This window comes from Rissa tridactyla, chromosome 3, assembly GCF_028500815.1.
Source record: "Rissa tridactyla isolate bRisTri1 chromosome 3, bRisTri1.patW.cur.20221130, whole genome shotgun sequence".
NCBI classification, from domain to species: Eukaryota; Metazoa; Chordata; class Aves; order Charadriiformes; family Laridae; genus Rissa; species Rissa tridactyla.
This window is the reverse complement of record NC_071468.1, coordinates 33,518,342-33,524,341: the sequence shown is the minus strand read 5'-3', so window position 1 is coordinate 33,524,341 and position 6,000 is coordinate 33,518,342.

Sequence of the window (6,000 nt, the reverse complement as noted above, 5' to 3'; positions counted from 1 at the left end):
TTCGAAGCACTTCAGGACAAGGTGAAATTGGAGTGCTTTACTCCTTTTTCAGCTGGGTCAGTTGGGGCACAGAGGTGTACCAGAACATGTTCTAAGTTACCCAGTGAGACACACGGGACTTCTGAGCCAGGACTTGGTGCACCCAACGCTCCAAAGAGCACTTGTTTTTTCTATTAATTAAAATAACTTAGGGTGGGTAACTCAGGCCTGGAGATACATTCAAGGAAGCAAAAGTAGTCTTTGCAAGTGTCAGTATGCAGTAGGAAGGAGTAGGAAGGAGTATGAGCTGGCATCTCCTTTCAAGCTCCGTTAGAGTCTCTCCCAATATTTCTGACTGTTGCATTCTCATCCTGTAGATGTTTTGAAACATATATTCAAAAATGCCTGATAAGTATCTTCATGATGGATGCTCAGGAGTTCTTTAATGAGACTCAAAGCCAAATCCTTGCTTCTGAAAGTCTGTTTCAGACTTGAAATTCTATGTAGGAATAAGGACCTGTTGCAATCAAAGACATCCGTCCCCAGGAGAGAAGAAAGATGAGAGGTCGAGGCAGTGTGGGATAACATCAACACTCAGATTACCTTCGTGCTAGGTATTTCTATGAATCTGCTCTTCCAGAGCAGAGGAAGCCTCTAGGTGTCACTTGAATGTATTGGGATTTATTGGAAAAACAGCAGGTTCCCTTAAGTGTCTCATTCCGTGATGCTGGTGTTCCCTTCTCCCCAAAACACTTCCAAGTATTTTCATTTGCTTTGTGGTTTAGGGGCAAAGAAACTGTTGAATAATAGCATAGCCAGACACATCTTTAAATACTTTTTTGTGTTTACAGAGTGAACGTTTTGGTGGCGAAAAGAAGTTTCTGGCGTTTTTAAATTTTTTCACTGTAGAGCCTTACAGGTTTCCTTACAGTACGTGCACTGGGTAAGGGGTGGGGGGGAACCAACAACAAAACAGTAGGTTTTACCTATTTGCCAGTGAAATTCAGTTTTTGTTTCTCACGCTGAGGCCTCAGAGACTTGTAGTCCTTGTCACGTGCAGCTCTTTACGACAGGAAAATGATGTTCCATAACCAAAAGCCATCATCACAAAGATCCTGGAAGCACAATCAATCACACTGGATGCTTACATAGATCAACTATTCTTTAGCAAATTAGACCCACTTTTGACAGCATGGTGTTTAAATTTGAAGGCAGAGAAAATTTAGCCTCTGGTTGATTAGAAGTGTGTTTATTTACTGAACTAAGCATATATTGGAGAAAGCTGGTAAAACAACATTTCTATGCATAAATGCAATTTGGTTTATAGGTTCTCCACACTTTTTTGAAAGTGTACTGCAAAACTAGGTTGAAAACATGTGAAAGTGTTGCAGAATTATCAAAAGGAGATAGAGCTGGAATGAGGACAGCTGCTTACTTAATCAGCTGTGAAGGAATGAGAGGCAGCGTGGGATGGGGACGATAAACAAGTTAGTTCGTTCTTCCTAAAAATCCACCAATATTCCATTTTCATCACAAGGCACTACCACTCACATCCTGCTAAGGTGAGCAGAATAGCTTACAGTGCCGTTTTTTCATGTAGTAAATACTGATGCATCAGCTTGTGTTCGTTTCCTTGCAATCACAGTGGCTGGAAACTAACTTTTTAATAAATGAAGGCTAATTTCCGAACAGACTTCACACCAAGGGTAATACCATATTTCAGGGTCACAGAAGTCATGCAGCACGCACAGGTCTGACATGAGAAACATGGATGATTCCTCTCCGGGCTTTTTTGGGATTACAGCCTTACCCTCTGGGAAAGGTGAGCTCAGCACCTGGGAGGAGAGACAGGTCACCAGAGCAGCAGGCCGCGGCAGAGCGTCCGGCCATCGATGGTGCTTCAGCCTTGATGCATTTTCAGGGTACCTTGAAAGGGAAGAAGGAAAAACTAAATGCATGAGCTGATTATAGTATGAACAGGTGATACAGTATCATTTATTGCTATTGATAAAATAGCAATAGTATCAATCGCAATAGTACTAGGAGTTTATTGCTACAGTACAGTTTTCCTTGTTGAGTTTCTTGGAGTGAAAAAAGAGTCTTTATTTGATGAGCTTTAATCTGTAAAAATACCTGACTAGTCCTGTGCACACTGGAGTGGAACAGAGAAAAGCAAATACGCTGGTTAAGGAGAAGATAAAGGACTTCAGCTTGTTTAGTCTAGCAAAATAAGGACAAAACAGCGGAATGGGGATACAATTACTGTAAGTAAATACACCGGAATATAACACTAGGAAAGGAAGAGAATACTTAAGCTAAAGGACAATGTCAGCTTACTAAAAATAGGTAAGACCTGGTCAGGAATAAATCTGCGCTGGAAATCAGGTTTCCAAACCCCAAAGGAAGGAGAATCTGCAACACCTTTCCTCTAGGGCCAGAATCCCTCACTAGTTTTTAAAGGAAGTATTTGCAAAAATGATACCTGTGATACCCATGGAATATGCCTGATTGCACAGGGGATACTCTCTGCTCTGACATTTTTATTTTCAGCCCTTCCTTTTGGATGCAGCATGAAAGAAAAAAAAAAAAAAATCTCAGAAAGTACGCAGGTCAGATATACACCTTGGGATGTCTTTGCCATACAATGACAGGGCAGCACGTGTGCACCTCTTGCACGTCTCTCAGTAGGAGCTGAAACATGGCCTTACTCAAGCTCAGAGTTGTTATCAGTCAAATCTTCAACAAGCGAAAAAAAGTTACTTGTTTCTCCCCACGCTGTATTTTGTCCCTAGAGGAAAGAAGCCAGGAATGTACTCCCTTGGTAGGAAGGATAAAAGGGAGAAACTTTATTGCTTTGGAAATGACCTTGCTGAGTTCCTCCAAGACAGTCTTGTTTTACATCTATCAATTGCAAAGTTATTATTACTTGTTTAGAGGAGCATAAGCAATCCTCCCTGGTATGCCTAGGCAGCAACAAGAGAGAGGAAACAAAATACCTAATTTAGTTGGAGTTGGTGAACCTGAGGGGCAGAAGAGTCAATGGGGAATCAGGCCTGCCAAAACTTTGCTACATCAGACTGTTGAGGTAAACTGCCTCTTGTGTCTTCCTGCTGCCAACACGATTCCTCAGGCATCAGCTCTGGTGACGTCATTAGCCTGCACAAGGTATCCCTCTCAGCAGAATTAAGTCACAGTCTCCAAACATTCAGACATCATGACTCAGGCCTCTTAGAGGCACGAGATTTATCTTTAAAGGGCCTTAGATTTGTCAAGTGTGTGTGTCTAATCTGATAAAACTTTAAATGCTCTTTTACCAGTCTTTTGCATAAAAGATCAGGACAGATTAGGATATGCCTAATCCTTAGTGTGAAATTCTGACAATGCTGCAGGCAGTGGGAGTTCTGCTGGTGACTTCAAGAGACTAGATGCTTCTTTTGCTTTCATCTCAGGAACCCTTGCTACTGGAGAATGGAAGTCTCATTTGTGAATTACAGAGGAAAAATAGTTTTCATCCTTTGTAATTGAAGAAATTGGTGACCAATGGGTCAATTTGTTACCCTATACAAAAAACGGGGGGGGGGGGGGGGGGGGGGGCGTGGCGGAATTGAAGTTTCTCAACCGTTATTAAAATTAAATTAAATTACCTAAGATGCCACTTCTTAGATCCTATGAAAGCAGGGTACATTTGGAGTTTATTACAGACAAGCAAACAAGCAATCCAGGAGATTTTTCTTTGATAAATAAGATGATGTTGTGACTCATTTTTCATATGTCTATTGGACTACGTCGCTATGTAATTTGTTGGCCAGTGGGCTGCCTCTCCCATGAAAGCTCTGGTAGTTAATGCAAGCTCACCAAAAGCCTTAGATCTCTTCTGTGGTGAAGTTTGATGCTAATATGAACTTTGACATCCAAAAAGAAAGCTTCTCCACTGCTTCTTCAATGCTGCAGAGAAGACAGTAGCAAAGAAATATCTCATCGCAGCAGGGTCTTGCGAGAAAGATCTCTAGGTTGAAAAGAGGGGGAAACCAGAAGCTGGAGATAAGGATCAAGGTGACGTAAATAGCTGAGCGTCTACATCCATCAACTAGTGGTAGTATGGGAAATTTCTGAAGGTCTGCGTAATTAAGAGGAAGACATGGCCTTTGGTGTAACTGGATGGAATATCTCAGATACTTGCCTTTTTAGTTCAGAGGAGCAATCGCTTCTACAGGGCCCAAGGGCTGTAATGGTTTGATTTTAGTAGTAAATCAGTTCCACAAATTCCTTATGATCTGGAGATGGAAAACCAGAGAAGAAACAGCTTTTGAAGCTTATGCCAAAGTCTCAAAAGCTTTTTGAAGTATATGGTCTTCCTGTGAGCCACCAGAGCATTAGAGCATCCAAGGGCAAAGCCACATAGGAGTGATGTCTGGGATGCAAAGTTAAACATGCTGGCTCTGCCAAAACCTGTTCCAAAGACCAGTATGCTTCAAGGCTATACTATATTCAAGCACTGTGTGGTCCTTTGGGATTAAAAGTGCCATCTAAGATTAGCAGCCTGCTCACACATCCATGGTAGCCATTCAGTAGGTTTCTTCGACCACTCTTGCTCCCATTCCCTGAGCTGGGGTACATTATAGCAAAAAATGATGGAAAGAAACACTATAAACAGCAATTGGCAGAGCCACTTCTCATTTTCTAGGCTGTCTTGTTCATAAATAACCTGAAATCAGACACCAATTTTAAAAGATTTTCCCTTGCAAACATCTGGACAGAGTGAGAGGAAAGCGAAGCCATGCTCTGTCTCACCAGGACGTTACTGCGAGAGGAGCTGAAGGAAACTGCTCACTGAGCTTTCGCATAGGTTTGCTCCCCACCCCAAGAGCATGGTCCCACCACTGACCACACGTAGTCTCTGTGTACCGTCTCCTTTTGTCCGATGATTTTGAATAGCTGAAGTGATAGAACTATTGCTCGATGTGCTTCTGTGTTTCTACAGGATGCCAGTAGAGGGCAAAGATGACTTTAGGCCTGATGTGAGAAATCACACGGGATGCCCTGCAGAGCAGAAAAATTGCATGACTTAGGGGGAAACGCAAAAATGAATGGGAGTTTGGGAGAAAGAGGTGTCCCCAGACCTCTTTCTTAGCTCTTTTTCCTGTCTTGTGAGTACAAGTTCCCACGCACACAGCAAAGCACCATGAATCATGGTGGTGAGCTCAATGCTGCCATGAGACCATTGCAGGATCCAAGAGGCTGTCGGACTCAGATCCAGAGGAGCCCGTCTGTCCTCAGCAGGACAGATGTGTCCCTGCCTGGTTGAAGTGCTGTTGGTCCCCACCATGCCTAGGAAAGGGACAGGCCTGGCTACTGCATCTGTTGTGAACAGACTGCTCTGTTACACTGGGCCAACCCTCCCTTCTTCATCACCTTTCCCTCTGTCTTTCCTGAACGACCTGCTTAAAATGGGCTACAAGGAAGGGTCTTCCATTGGTATCACATGGGACCTCGTGGTAGCTGACTATTTCCCACATCTTTACCAGGAAAGCTTAAATACAAGAGTAAATAAGGTTTTTTTTGGCTCTAGTCTAGGGGAATGTAATTAGCTGTAATAAAAACAATCTTTAAAGGCCTTGTAATCCAAATAACCCAAGAAATTAAGACTCAGAAACACAGATCTTATTTAGATCCTTTCCCTGAGCTGAATAAAACATGATTTACATCAGGAAGTATTTCAGATGATCTCTAACACACCTTAGTAAAGGGATATTTCGTCTCTTTTCACTGCAATTTCAAATCGTATGTCCAGCTGATTTATCAGTTCATTATAACATGCTTTTCTTCTACACAAGCAAATCCTAGGTATCTGAAAAGATTGTTTATTCCTCTGCTCCAGAAACAGAAATAGCTCAACATTTTGTAAAATTGTAGGAGTCTCTCTCAGGAGCTGATGTAAAACCTTTCTCATAGATATACACACACACACAAAATCAGGGATAAAATTGGAAATGAACTGTAAATAAGCTTCTTGTTCTTTTT